Raw genomic sequence first — 16197 nt, 5'->3', positions numbered from 1 at the left:
AAAGAGTTCTATTATGCACTCCAAACTCCCTGGCGCACCTTTGTCTGGCGAAATGAACGTTTCTGTAGGTTTTTCTGGTGCCCCAGTTAGAAATCCGATTTCTGACCCTTTGTCTCTTTCTGTTGGTCCCTGCGAATTCGAAGCACCCCTCATACTGACAACAGGTTGTGGTGAAAATTTGCTAGGATTGGATTTGTTAAAAAGATTGTATGCGACTTTGTACTGTTCTCCTTCAGGAGTGCAACTTACTTTAGGTAAGAAAGTGGTTTCTCCCATGTATTTGTCGAGAGATGCACTTCCAGCAGAATTGTCATTTCTCCCGGATATTCTTTGGGCTACTGGTCCTAATGATGTTGGTCTTTTAGAAATTCCACCATATGTTGTAACATTGAAGTCGAATGTCAAAATGCCACGAATTCCCCAATACAGAATATCTAATGAGGGTGAAAAAGCTTTGCTAGCGATTGTTTACGAATTGATTGAAAAGGATGTGATTGAAGAAACACGAGGCAACGTTTGCAATAGTCCTGTTCTGCCTGTTTTAAAACGAACTGACCCTTCTCAGCCACCTGTGTACAGATTCGTGATTGATCTTCGAGAAGTAAATAAGATAGTTGTGCCACAATTCCCAGTTGTCCCCGACATTACCACATTATTGACTATGATTCCAGCTTATGCTTCATGGTTTTCAGTGATTGACCTAAAGAATGCTTTCTTCTGCATCCCAATTGCTGAGGAGAGCAGGGACATTTTTTCCTTCAGTTTAGGAGGTCGAAGCTTCCGCTTTAAACGCGCTCCTCAAGGCTACTGTGAAAGCCCCTCAATATACAGTCAAGCTTTGAAAGCACAGCTTGACACGATTGTTTTGCCTAAAGGTGCCACTCTTGTACAGTATGTGGACGATTTGCTCATTGCTGCAGATACTGAGAAAATTTGTAAAAAGGCCACATTGACATTATTGCGTAATCTGTGTGATCTGCATCACAAGGTGTCACTTTCCAAGCTTCAATACTGCCGACAAGAAGTGACCTACTTAGGTCACCTCTTATCGAAGGAGGGAAGGAAACTGACCCCAGAAAGAATTCAGGCAATAGCGAAATTGAATGTGCCAAGAACACAGAGAGAAGTGCGTGCTTTCTTGGGCATTACATCGTACTGTAGACAGTGGATTCCAAATTTTTCGTTATTGGCCAAACCCTTGGTGGCATTAACGTGTAAAAATACACCCAATCCCATTCCTTGGTCTGAAGAGTGTCAGAAGAGTTTTCTCGAATTACGCACAGCATTATGTTCGGCTCCTGTGTTAGGTACCCCCAACTACAGTAAGCCTTTCACATTGTATGTCCACGAGAAGGAAGGCTGTGCATTGTCTGTGCTGACTCAGTTATTCGGAGATAGACAGCGGCCATGCGCCTACTTTTCTTCAACTTTGGATACGGTAGCACAAGCATTGCCAAGTTGCTTGAGGGCCACAGCAGCAGCAGCTGTTTCTATTCGACAGTCTGCTGGTCTAGTAATGAATAATACACTAATCGTGATGGTCCCGCATGCAGTAGACACATTGTTAAATAGGACCAAGACACAGCACTTAACTAGTGCTCGACTGTCCAGTTACGAATTGACGCTGTTAGCGAGCCATGTGCACATAAAAAGGTGCAGTACTTTGAATCTAGCCACGCTGTTACCAATTGCAGAGGAATCAGATGCTTTAGAACAGCACGATTGTTTCCTCACAACAGAGGAAGAAACAAAAGGGAGAGTGGATTTATTTGACACTACTCTTGTTGAATGTGATGGTACATTATGGGTAGATGGTTCATGCTTTAAGCTCCCAAATGGTAACGTGACTACAGCATATGCTGTCACGACTTTGCACACAGTTGTTGAAACTGCACGAATACCACATGGTTCAGCTCAAGCCGCAGAATTAGTCGCACTTACGAGAGCATGTGTATTGTCCAAAGGAATGAAAGTGACCGTCTACACTGATAGTCAGTATGCTTTTAGCGTGGCTCACATTTTTGGACGATTGTGGAGAGAACGTGGATTCCTGACTTCGCATGGAGCTAAGATTCAGCATGGTCAGTTGGTGAATGAGCTTCTTGAATCACTGACCTTGCCCCTGCAAATGGCGATTGTGAAATGCAGTGCTCACAAGAAGGTGACTGATGATGTAGGTCGTGGAAATGCGTTTGCTGATGAGACCGCTAAAGAAACGGCAAAGAATGTGATGAGCCGAATGTATGTTGCAGGCCCTGAAAGATGGACTGGTGAGGTCGGAATATGTGAGGGCACGATAGAAAGTGTGAAGTCCATCCAAGCTGAGGCCACAGAGAAAGAGTTGAGCACGTGGAGAGAGAGTACAGGAAGAATGGATGCAAATGGTTGTTGGGTTGAATTGACAGAGCATCAGAGATGGTTGTTACCCGATGCATATGTGCTTGCAGTGGTTACAATGGCTCATGGAATGGCTCATATCAGCGTGAAAGGGATTTGCGAGTTTTTGGCCCCAGTGTGGAAGAATTCAGGGATTCCCAAGTGTGCAGAGAATGTTGTCAAGAATTGCATGGTATGTCTGAAGCACAATCCTGGTAGGGGAACCCCAACTCCAGCTGGTCATTTTGCACCTCCTACGTATCCGTTCGAGGTTTTGCAGCTAGATTTCATACATATGGAGAGGTGCAACAACTTCAAATAGGTGCTCGTTGTTGTTTGGGCCTTCTCAAGATGGGTAGAAGCCTATCCCCTAAAAGACAATACTGCCTTGTCCACAGCCAAAGCCCTTGTAAAAGAGTACTTCCCCAGGTTTGGAATGCCTAGAATGGTCTGGTCTGACAACGGAAGTGAATTTGTGGGTCGTGTGATGAAGAGTGTGTGAAGGGCTAGGCATTAGGCAGAAGTTCCACGCTGCAAATCACCCCCAATCAGCTGGATTAGTGGAATGTTACAATGGCACGCTTAAATTAAAATTGGCCAAAATCCAAGCGAGCACAGGTCTTAAATGGCCTGATGCTCTACCCTTAGCACTCCTATCCACCAGAATGACTGTGCACTCGCGAGTGAAACTCAGCCCTTACGAAATTGTCTTTGGCCGGCCAGCCAACATATGGGGAGTGCCCAGGCCCACGAAGTTCAGCGAGCTGCAACATCCTATTTTGCTTGATTACTTGTATGAATTGACGGCTAAATTGCGTGTTTTGCATCAACAGGTTCACAACACTCTGCCTCCGGTCTCTGAGACTCCAGGTCACTCCATTGTCCCTGGATCCTGGTGCGAAACTTTCAAAGGACAAAGAACGACCAGCCCAGGTGGACCGGGCCGCACCTCGTCCTTCTTTCCACGAGGTCAGCTGTTCGAGTGGAGGGGAAGGCCAACTGGATCCACGGAGTCCATGGCAAGAGAATCCCTTCACCTCCGCCACATGACCAGTGGGTCCAGAAGGGTGTCACTGACTCAGACCTCACAATTGTGCCACGTGTCATACCTGTCAGCGATGACCGTGTAAAAGAAACTAACCCTGAATGTGAAAGCGAGAACATTTTTCAAGAAACTGTGCCACCATCAGAACAATCGAACTCTTTGGAGCCTGAACTGCTGTTTCAGGACCAGACAGTACCAGGGAAAAGACGCTACAATCTAAGACCGAGAAAAACAGACTAATAAAGTGATTCCTTTTTATGATTTGAGACCAAGACCTATGGACAAGCTAAAATATTTTTTTTTTCCTCCCAAGTACTATTTTTGAAAGTGCAGATCTCCCATCTAGGTAACTTGCTTATTTTTGTTTTTCTAACCGCCATCTGGGTTCCGCTGCTAGGGCCGCGGTTGATTAAAGTCTTTTGGGTGCAGCTGGCGACGTTAGGTCGGTAGTTCTGGTCAGTCCATGGGAGTTGCCCTAGATTGACGGAAGCATCCTTTAGCAGAGGCAACCTACCACCGCGGGCAGCACCTTAGAGAGGATGGAGTTTCCTGATGTGGAGAGACCTGCGAAACAAATGAACTTTAAGCAGAGACTGTGTGACACGATGACAAAGAAAAGTTTTATAATATTGTGTATTTTTATGCAATCCAGCGTAATGATCTTTTTGATAAGTTATGTTTTATTCTCTTTCCATGTAGCATTTGCGCCCACTGCATCACCCATACCTCCTCCTACTGTTTCCTCTCATTCTTTCCACCCTCTGCCTGACCACGAATCCAATAGGAGATTAGAGTTCATTAATAACTCCTTTGTTCAGTTATTACACCAACACCAACTAGTAATGAACACAACTAACTGTTGGGTGTGCGCTCTCATGCCTCACACAACGGATAGAGGTATCCCCTATTTTGTCCTGCCATTTAGTCACAATGGTTCAGTATGGGCATATAGGACAATGTTCATATATGCACGAGAAATCCAACCCCTACGTTCTGTAAAAGACAACCTCAAGACTAGCGCCCTAGTCAAAGGTATAGTTGACATGATCAAGGAAGTAACTTCTTATGAAGATACTCCGGATGATGAGATACTTGCATATGTAGGTTGGAACGTGACCGGATATGGCACTACATTAAGTGAGAAACAGCAAGCCAAAAGATCGCCCCCTATCTGGATCGTACCCCATCAAGGTCACCTGTGTCTGCAAGGTATTGGCAAGAATCCCAGAGCTCAGCTAGGGAAGAGTATCTGTACAGAAACGTATGTTTTTGGATCTCAGACTTCCCCTGCGTTTCTAGCCGCTAAGGGTACTTATTTCATCTGCCATGATAGAGCCTATACATGGTTGCCCCCTGACTTCTCGGGCTCGTGTTTTGTTTCATTCCTGTTGCCTCCCACCTACACAGCAGCGGCAGATTACCACCGGACAAGGGTAGTTAGAGGTGTTTTGAGTAAAGAAGACACTGCAGGTCAAGAATTTGGAGACTTTGCAAAGGGTTTTCTGCCGTTCTGGGGATCCATGGCTAACAGTAGAAACATAAGGCAATTAACAAGGGTAGTTGAGTCCACCGTGACCGAAACTGCTGGTGCCCTTAGTAACTTGACTGCTGAGCTCCAGTCGGATCGACTTATGACCCTTCAGAACCGGGTCGCTTTGGATGTTATACTTGCAGACCGAGGTGGAGTATGCAAATTGATCCAATCTAGTTGTTGCATTTTCATCCCAGATAATGCTCCAACAGTGTACAGGGCCATCTCCAAACTGCATAAGATTTCCGAATCTATTCATGTGGATAAAGGAGATTGGTCGCTAATGGGATGGTTCTGGGAACTGATATCTGCCTGGGGATGGAAAATTCTGATGGTCATTGGGATGGTCTTAGCCATTCTTTTCCTGTTCTGTCTGTGCATACAGTGTGCTTCTGCAATATGTGGCCTCTGTGTTACATCATGTGTAAGGAAGCCTGTGTCAAGAGATGAACTAAGTACTAGAATGATGTTACAGCAACATCTCAATGACTTTAGGAATATAGATCTGGACTCAGACTAACATGAGGATAGATTAATTGCCTATGTAAGGGCAAAAGGAGGGGTTGTGGTTCTGAAAATCTGGATTCATATAATAGTTCTGGACTCAAGAATTAAAACTTCATCGAAACATGACGAATTTGGTATCAAAAGACCGAGAATGACGAGTACATCATGTACATGTATTTTCAGCCTATTCGAGTGACGATTTCACCTCGAAATCGTCACTTACACTCTGTCCCCTTCATTCCCATTCATGTGTTGCCCTTTACATAGGCCTTAATCCAGTTGAATTTGATTCCACAAGGACACGTACTCCTTAATCGACTTTTCCCTGACCTCAGTACAAGTTGGAACCATTGCCCCAGGCCGAACTCGTTAAGTCAGTTCCCTCCCAGTGGCCGAGCAAGATAGCATCTAGGCTCAACAAAGCATAAAACCATTTCAGCGAGCACACCTGCCATATCTCGCTCACATCTTTCTCCACTCCTTTGCTTCACTTACTTTATGGTGGGGAGGTGCCCGTTTTTATTAGGGGTCCAGTGATATCTGATGAAATGTTGGGCCTTGCCAAATGATTTGTTGTAGGCAGCACGAAGTGAAATATGGACATGTCATCATGACTCTGCTTTTTCTTTTGAACCAAAATATGTTAACAATTTACTTTACAACCAAGAATGTTTTGCCCGAGGCCCAAAATTGTGTATAAGAAGAGAAGCCTGAGTTTGTAAAGGTGTGCAGTCTCCTGAGAACATACCCGTATTGTACTTCTAGGACACTTGTTACCTTGGTTGCAGCCAATAAACTAATCTTTGACTTCACCTAGAAGACTCCGAGTTTCTGTAGGTCTGGATCAGGAAGAACCCGAGGTCTCTGGGTGTTGATTCCCTGGCACCGCTGGGTTACCGGTTCTGTGCCGGTTCTTAAAAACCCAGTACCTCATGAGACGACTACAACGAATCCAAAACGCCTCGGCACGATTGATCCTCAACGTCCCCCGACGCAGCCACATCACACCCCACCTGAGAGGCCTACACTGGCTCCCCCCGTCAACAAGAGGATCACCTTCAAACTCCTCATCCACGCACACAAAGCACTGCACAACACCGGACCTACATACCTCAACGACCGACTCAGCTTCCACACCCCCACCCGCAGCCTCCACTCTGCCAACCTCGCCCTCGCCACAGTTCCCCGTATCTGGAAAACCTCAGCCGGCGGCAGATCCTTCTCCTACCTCGCCGCCAAGACCTGGAACGCTCTCCCCACCAGCCTACGACAGACCCTAAGGACCTGCTGGCCTTCAGAAGACTTCTCAAGGCCTGGCTCTTCGATCAGTAGCAGCGCCCTCCCCCCTCCAGCACCTTGAGACCCTCACGTGTATGTAGCGCGCTTTAGAAATGCAGTGATTGATTGATTGATTGATTGATTGATCACTGACATAAGGGGATGGTGGCAGTGTCCCAATCCACGCCGAAAGGCTCACACAAGGATATCTGTCAGCATCTCCCATGCTCCTAGCATTAGCCAAGAAGTGCAAGGGTGGAATGGTGGCTGACCTGGACTATTAGTCTGGATCACTGGTGTGCCCCTCACCAGGGCTACTCAGCAGTGCACTGCCAGACAGAGAAAGAAGTCCATCATGCCTTCACAGCCACAGGCTGTGCCACCTTCCTTTGATCAGAGGAGTGTCGCCCCACCAACTTAAATGCCCCAAGAGATGAAAAATAAAATGGTAATAAAGTTCATTTATCACTATTTTATTTTTCAATAATTTCGTCCCAAGCTGAATGTCAGGACAGGGACGTGCCGGTGCTTACTGGCAGCAACAGAGAAGAGTGATGGGCAGGGCACTTTAAGTTTAAAGTGCAAATGCCTCTTTGGCCGCCTGTCTTGCAACAGACAGCCAGATATGCATATTTTAAACCTCTCTAACCAAGCTGTCTGTTTTACCTGGGTTAGAGAAAGCACAGGCCTCCAGCAGTTTTGGGAGCACTGAGAGAGCCCGCTCTATCCAATCCTGGTGCTGCTCTCATGCTGGTTAACAGCATGAGAGCAGTGCCAGGATTGGTTAAGGAGTTGACTAGAGCTTCAGGGAGAGAAGAAGAGGATGGAGCAGGAGAATGTGTCGTCATGCAGGCTGCAGCACCAAAATAAGTTATTTTTTTGTTTTGGGCAGAATTCAGTCCTGGATGGATAATGACAATATTTTAAGTCACCTCCAGGCTGGGTTCCGCCCAAAAACAAGTACTATTGACCAGGTCTTCCGGTTCATTATGTTATACTGGCGTACCGTGGTCCTGGAAAAGGGCACTTTGTATGCCGTTTTTGTCGACCTAAAAGCGGCATTTGACCTGGTCCCTCGTAATATACTATGGAAAGTTCTAGCGGACCTAGGGATGGCACCTGAACTGCTGAGTTTGATTGTCCGCTTGCATGAGGACACCTTCGCTCGGGTACGGTGGGGTTCCCAGGGGGAGGTTACCGAGCCCTTTCCGGTGGAGCGTGGAGTAAGGCAGGGTTGCGTCATGGCGCCCACCTTGTTCTCGCTCTTCGTGAATGGGGATGCGGATTTCCTCTCCATGGTGCCGCCCGATGCCCCTGCGATGTCCGGGGAGCGGGTCCCGATACTCATGTTCGCGGACGACACTCTCATCATTTCAAAGACTCCGAGTGGACTCCAGCAAGCACTGAAGCGATTTGAAGATTTCTGTTTGAACAGGGGACTAGAAATAAATACGACAAAAACTAAGTATATGGTTCTGACTGGTCGTAAAACGTGCGGGACAAATAGACCTTTTAGAGGGTTGATCAATATGAATGGTTCCCCGCTGGAACGGGTAGATGCTTTTACCTACCTGGGCGTCACCCTTCAGAAAGATCTGGGGTGGTCCAGTCAACTGGACATTGCGGTCCTAAAACTCCGCCAGCAGGCAGGCATCCTTCTAAAAAAAATGTCCTCCTCAACAACCAAGCCCATTAGCCCCTTATTGGAAGTATACGGGATGAAGATCCTAGGTTCGGCCCTATATGGAGCCGAACTCTGGGGTTTTGAAGACCTTAGAAAGTTAACGCTAGCTGTAAACGAATTTCTTCGAAAAGCTACCAGCGTCCCCATAAGTTACCCGGTTTTTACCGCTAATGTGGGACCTTGGAAAAAAGGCGGTCCAGGACCTTGCCTTTTTGCGTCCAGTTCTTTACTGGTGCCGCTTATGGACCACAGAAGAACTTAGGCATTATGCCCATGGTCTAAAAGAGATAATAGTTAAGGACACGTGCCAAAGAATTCATTGGCTCAAGAACATCAAGTCGATACTCTCCAAATTGGGAATGACTGACCTATGGGAGGACCCGGAAAATGCTCACTTTCCCTCTAAAAAATGTCTAAAAGAAAAATATTGGGAGATGGTGATCATTGAAGCAAAGTCAGAGGGCCTTTCCGCCCATCTAACTAGTCGTTTCATGGACATTAAAGCCCTACCAAAACTGGAACAATATTGGGATATTATTGGTAAACAACAGGATCGCAAGCTCTATTTCCAGCTTAGGGTAGGATCACTCCCAGTAAGATCTTTTACGGTTAAATGGGCAGATAAAAGTGGAATCGACAGATGTCCCAATTGCGGGGAGGATCAAGAGTCAATAAGCCACTTTTTATTTTTTTGTCCCCTGTACACTGCCCCCAGAACGATGTGGATCAAGCCTTTATGTAAACTGCTAGGGATACACAGACATGCTGAGGCTCTGAGAATTTTAACTACAGACCCGACGCCTACAATTGCTGTTGCCGTGGCTAAATTTTTGAAATGGGCTTGGGTAATCCGCACAAAATACATAGCGGACAATATGTGAAGATTAAGCTGTATTTGTCCATGTATTTATGGGTTAACCCTTGTCAATTCTTGTGCAATATTCCTCTGGATTAATGTATGTTGATGAAATTGTTTTATCCCTTTCTTAAAATGTAATTCGACATAGTCTACTCTAGTTTAATACTTTTTAAAATATTTATTGTATGGATTTTTAACGTCTTTTTAACTAACATTCGTGTAATATATGTATGTATACTTTTATGACTTAATTGTCCAATAAAGTTTGTAAAGTAAAGTTATTTTTTATTTTATTTCCTAGGTGCCTGGCATCTAGCACTCGTGAATGCCCCCACCCACCACCCATTTGCCCAGACCACCTCTCTCAGAGTAGCCAACTGCCACCGCTGGTGAACGACAACTTTCATCACATAAAAAGAGGGGCACCTTTCGCCATGCCTCACCAATGACTTACCCCTCTACCACAAGAGCTGCAACCCACCACAAGTCCCAGCACTTCTTAAATCTCTCTCACTCATTGCTTTATAACCTGGAACACAAATTTGCCCTTGCACAACCTTAATAAAATCCAGCAACAATGGATGGAGAGGGGGGGCAACAACGGAAGAGGCGTGTATGAAAATAAGAGAACAGTGGAAGGGGTGGGTGGTGATAGGAAAACAACAGAAGGAGGGGGCGTATATAGATAGAGAAACAACAGGTGGGGAGCAGGCAGGGACGGGCTACAACCGAAGGAGGTGATGGAATAAAGGTAGGTGGGAGGTTGGGTAGGGAAAGGGCAACAATAAAAAACAATAGAAGGAGGGAGGGCAGCTGTAAAGGGGAAACAACGAAGAGAATGGGTGGGGACAATCAACTCGTACATCAACGGAAAGGAGGATGGGTGGGCGAAAGCAAACACCAACAGGAGGAAGGGCAGGTGGGTGCAATAAGGCGGGCAGCAAAGGGGAGAGAAGTGCACAAATGAGTCAGTTGAAAAAGTCACAATCTAGAGTGCTTAACCACAAAGAAAAAAGTAAGTAGCACCTACAAAAATCAGAGTATAATCCATGCTCCATGGGAGGGACAAATACACGAAGAGGAAAGAAGGCTGTGGCAGCTGACGATTAAGAAACATGCAAATGCCACTGACAATTAAGCCAAACAATGGTAATATAAATAGGCAGCCTAAGCCCAATGATAGAAAACAAAAGGTCTCGAAGTGCCAGTGCATGGGCTTTCTAGGTGACACCTAAGAAGAGTTCAGATTCACTCGAGTAAAATGTGCATCCATTTCGAAAACTTTGGATGTCTAAAGAAACGGAGTATAAATATGCATTTGAAGCCTCTGCACCGTTTTCCAAAAGTAGCAATCCCGGAATGATCAGTTTTTTTAATGGTGTCCGTTTAAAATCAGAAATTGACCCTAGTAAACGTTACAAGGTTCCTGATTCGGTATGATAATAATAATATAAACATGTCGGGGTCATTAAAATGTCGCTAGAGCACTGCAAGCACTGGAGGTCTCTTTAACACCCTCGCTGCTTTAACAGGGTGAGTGTAGCCAAAAAAGCATGAAACCGTCTGCAGCCCTTGGCGCGTGCAGCCGACACCCGAGCCTCCTCCGGGAACCCGACTCCCAGGGCGCAGTGACGGGGCCCATTTAGACATGCCCCAGGCGGACCTTACTTCAGCCACCCGAGAAGGCTTTATTTAAATGGAGCATTTCAAGAGTCCCGAGGTGAGGAAATCTTCCAGAAATAATAAGGCGGAGCTCTGTGGCGATGCTCGTTTACTAACACCAAATGTGTCCTTTCATATCCGTTTGGTTAATAGTGATGTTTACCAGAGTCTCCGAAAATATGCTTGTGTCGTACCCTTGGGGAAACTTCTGCAGACCCAGAGGCCTCAGGAGGGCCAACGGTCTCAATGCAAGCAAGGGAATTGGGCCCGCCGTCCCCTGGATTTCTCGCAAAAAACAAATTGACTAATAGGGGTGAAGTGGGCCCTCCCCTCTCGAGGCCCTAGTGAGGCCTCGCCTCAATGCATGCACATTTTAATACACTACCTTGCTGAACACTGGTTTTGAAAATTGACTAAAAGCGCCACCATGTGGTGTACTCTCATAAAAAAAAGTAATGGTGTTAAAAAAGAACTGCCAATATCGAGCACCAGCAAACCCCGGCATAAATTAAGCACTAGTTCCTGCTGCACAAGTGGTTGCTATGCTCCTGACCACGGGATTGCTTTTCAATGAAATATTCTACAGAACTGGGGGTTTTAGCATCACCCCGGTGTAGCATGTCCTTGAGAGGACGTCATAAAGGTCTCCTGCCTTCTCATATTTATCTAGGTACCAGGAGACCCCTTATATTAGACCCAGAAACAATTTTCCAAAGGCCGATTTGAGGGTCTTACATAGGGGCAAAAAAGGCTTTTCCTTCATACCACTTAGAAATTTGCCTGCTAGACGTGCTCCAGACCAAAAGGTGGCAACCACAATGGATGCACTGTAGATGTTAATCACCCCCATTGTTTTCTCATTTTGCAGCTACCTGTGCTTTGCTCTTGAGTGGCAGGTAGAATCCAATATTTGCTCCTATATAACCGTTTTGCCAGAAATCAAACAGGTTCTCCCCTTGCAATCATGCAGATATTCTGATGTCTCTTAAGAGGCTCTTTTATTATTGTCCTGTAGTAATTGCTTCTGGCTCATGAGAAGGTCCTCACACTTTATTCTTGTAGGTCCATCAAATGGATGTGCAGAAGTGATTGTCACCTGTTAAATTTCGTCAGTATCATGGAGGTACCGAGACACTTGTTCTTGAGGGAAGAAAAAAAAAGCGAATTTTGTAGCTTTTTTCCGTACAGAACAAAATGGCGTTTTAGTGAAACATTCACATTCTTTTGCACAATATTGACTTCACAGAGAGATTGAGACGTTAATTTGATCAGGAATCTTGAGAGATCATTCATGCGCAATCCCAGTTTTGATTAAAGTTATAGACAGTGATGATTCAGAAATGTGAGAAGGTGTCCTTCCATGCATCGCAACAAATGCTCTGGGCAGTTCTACTGCGCCTTCCATCCTCCTCCATCTCCATTCCAAATTACTTTGCCATCCTGCGAGCACCATAGCTCCAGCAGTAGGTTGGTCTGTTATCCCAGACGCGCACACCTGCCAGGCTGGCTTCTAATCCAACAGTTCCTGGCTCTGAAACTACTCCAGTGCCCTACATCCCATGCTTTCAGTCACAATCTACATCATCAATCAAGATCTACAGGGATTGCCAAAGAAGGATTTTCACCTATGGATTTTTTCCTCCTAAATATGACCCTCACAATGACACACCTGTCACCTTTCACATTTATTATTCCGTGCAGGCGTGGCTACTGGGAGGAGTTGCCCTTCTCCCAGGCTACCTTGAAGGGCATTCTACAGATGCCTTGTGTCCAGTCCTTGATGTTAAGGAAGAGCAAATGTACAGCCCTGACGATTAGAAGGCGAACCGAGTGGAGGGGCACAGGGGACTCTGAATGCTCACAAAGCTGTTGCAGTGAGGTGTGCTTTTCTCCTGGGGAATCAGATGAACCAGGGCTGGGCCACAGATGACTGTGCTACTTTCCATATGGTCTAAAAGAAGACCTTCAACACAGCTATACCGTGTTCGTGAGAGATCTAAAAAGTGATAATGCTTCTTCACACAAAAGAATAGAGTCTCCAAGACCATAGTGTGGGGCATGAATCCAACTAACTCCTGATCAAATGGGGTTTGCTATCTTTTCATCCCCCACATTCCGTGTGAGCTCTGAAAAGGGAGCTGAAGCCCAAGCAACAAACTCCGATTGGCTAAAAAATGTCTGGAAGGGAGCAACATTCTATGGTTGAATCATGGGATGTCTGCTGCCTGTCAACAACATGGAATCAAACACAATGAACGTTAAGGGGTGTACATTACAACGAGCCTGAACCATTCCATACGAAGATGCACTTATGTATTGCTTCTCCTCAAAATGTCAAGTGCTGCATAAATTCTGAGTGGCTGGTTGGCCTGCTACCAGCTACCAATTATTTGGAATAGAATCAGGCCCTATGAGCACAGTGACAAATTCCCCTGCCTTATTCAGCTCAATAATTCTTGGCACAGCTGCATGGAAAAGTTTATCCAAGTCTAGAGTTTCACTGCCTAGCATGACCAAAGAGCCATCATGGCCTAGAGCTGGTCTCTCGCCATTTTCTCCAGAACTCTTCGAGAGAAGGAGCCTTTGATGGGCCAGTCTACCAGGTACACGTGGAAAGAGCTCAAGAAGCCTTTGAGCCATGCTGCAGAAGTACGGGTAGCCCAAGGCACTCTTCCTTCTGTGACTAGCAGCCCTTACTGGGGCCTGCAAAGCTGCATGTGCAGCGTCCCATGATCAAAGGGATTTGCACTGTCACATCACAAGGGAACCTGGAGGTTGGCCTGGCTGTGCGGAATTCCAAGCCCCCCTTCATGTTGTTGTTAACCTGCATTAACATGTCATGTTATACTATGCTATAGAAGCTTATAACGCACAAAACCACGCCAAAGGAGTAATACAATGTGATAAATCAATTGGTTAACTAAGCTTTTCTCAGCGAAATACAGATGAGGAGCAGCATTACTAGAATAACCCGGGTTTTAATAGCTTTTTAAAGCTCTTGATGTTGGAACAGGAGTACAAGCAGCAAGTTGGGGAAAAGAGTGACCACCTGTTCTGGCTCGAAGAATGCGCAATGGTTGGGCAAGGGCAAGATTAGAAGACCTGAAGACCTTATTGAAATTGGAAAACAGAGCTCTGCTACCAAGACAACGAGGTCCACCCGTATATAGTACTCTATGGACATGGCATAGCAGCAGGGTTGATGCAGTGATGGTGGAGATGGAACTCCTACGCGGTGACCAACGGAAATGTACGACTCATGTCACACAAACAGAGCATAGCTTGGACAAGCGTCAGCCCACAGTGTCTGATCTAGAAGGGCAGCTGCGATGCGCCACGGCCAAGGTTCAAGAGCTGGAGAGTAGAGCGGAGGATTCTGATGGGAGGTCCTGCTGTAACAACCAAGAAATGTGAAGAAATCAAAATGGACTTTCAAATCTCCAGTAGCAAAATATGGAATTTGAATTGTTTTAATAAATGTAGAATTGATTGGACAGATACATTTGAAACTGAAATCCCGCCATTTGGATTGGTAAAGGACCCTGCAACACATGCTGACGCTACAGAACTTGCCACAGTGAGCATTGGGTTCCATCCAAATAGGAGAACGTGAATTTACTAGGCAGGGGTATTTGTGAGAGGTGCTTCAAATAAAACGAACATGCAAGGTCATGTTGTATGCCATACAGCACGTCAACCTACAAAGAGTAATAAGCGCTATATACATGCATTTATTATACAATACAAAGCAATGCCACAAAGTGGAAGCCATTTGGGACACAATCGTAATGAGAATAAATATGGTGCCAGGCTTTAGCTTTAAACAAGCATTGGTAACCCCAATAGATCTGGTTTTTCTGTCCAAACACAGGCATGTAACATGCTGTTTATGTGCATTTCCACCATAATTCCATTAAAGTGTTGGCTGTGCCAAAGGTTTATAGTGTAATACTATTAAAGTGATGCCTGCTAGGAGGATCATTCTTGAATGTGCTTTAATCCCTTCTACAATTGCGGCATATCAACTCATTAGAATTTAGTAACAATTATATTTTTGAAGGTGTTTGCCTTGGAAATGTACGAGAAACCCAGAGCCAAACAGGGCAAAGGATCCTTCCCCCTACCCTGTTAAGGTCAAGTTTGTAAACAATGGAGTCATCGGGTTCCAAAGCCAAATCAGCATTTCCTCTGATCTGAATTTCATATCATGTAATTTCCTTTGATGTCAGTCAATATGTACCACAAGCCACAAAGTGTAATTGCCATTGATGTCATAAGAATGTCAAATTATGATTTGGAAAATGGAAAAATTCTACCCATTTCAGGTGAGAAAATGTTGGCAAGTATAAATGTATAATTCAAATAATTGTCAAACTGACTAAGTGAAACCATTAAAGGTCCCGGACATTCTAAACTGAGAAGAACAGACGTTCGTAGTATCAACAGGATTTATAAAGCACAGCTTGTAACCCGTGAGGGTATCCAGGTGCTGAAGGCTGTGCAGCAGGCGGATCAGTTGAACAGCCAAGTCTAGAGTCCCTTCCTGAACTCTGAGAGAGGGTGAGTACCGGAGGTGAAGGGGGAGGCCGTTCCAGGACTTGGGAGCAAGGTAGCAGAAGGAGAGTCTTCCACCGTTGCTTCGGTGGATGTGGGGGATGAGAGTGAGGGAAAGGGAGGAGGAGCGCAGGTGTCTGGAGTGTTGGTAGAAGAACATGCATCAGTTGATGCATGCTGGTCCTTAATCATGGAGGGCTTTGCAGGCATGGATCAGCACCTGGAATTGGCATCTCTTGTGGACGTGGAGCCAGTGAAGCTTTTTGAGGTGGAGGGTGATGTGGGTCCTTTTGGGGAGGTCAAGGATGAGTCTGGCTGCCACGGTCTGCAGTCTCTTCAGGAGGTGATTGGTGATTCCAACGTAGAGTGTGTTGTGGTAGTCAAGTCGCTGGTTACTAGGGCATGGGTGACGGTTTGCCTGGTGTTGATGAGGAGCCATTTGAAGATTTTCTGGAGCATGCAAAGAGTGTGGATCAGACGATCAAGACTGTATTGATCTGGCTATTCACGGTGAGTTTGCTGTCAAGGATTATGCCACGGTTGTGGGTGAGGTCAGTCGGTGAGGGTCTGAGTTTAAAGGGTCAGCAGGAGTTGTTCCATACGGAGGTGTTCCCGAAGATCGGCACCTCAGTTTTGTCAGAGTCGAATTTCAGGCAGTTGTTTCTCATCCAGTTAGCGGCGCTCGTCATGCATCTGTGGAA

The sequence above is a fragment of the Lissotriton helveticus genome, chromosome 5_1 (genome assembly GCF_964261635.1).
Source record: "Lissotriton helveticus chromosome 5_1, aLisHel1.1, whole genome shotgun sequence".
NCBI lineage: Eukaryota > Metazoa > Chordata > Amphibia > Caudata > Salamandridae > Lissotriton > Lissotriton helveticus.
Note: the sequence above shows the minus strand (reverse complement) of the source record.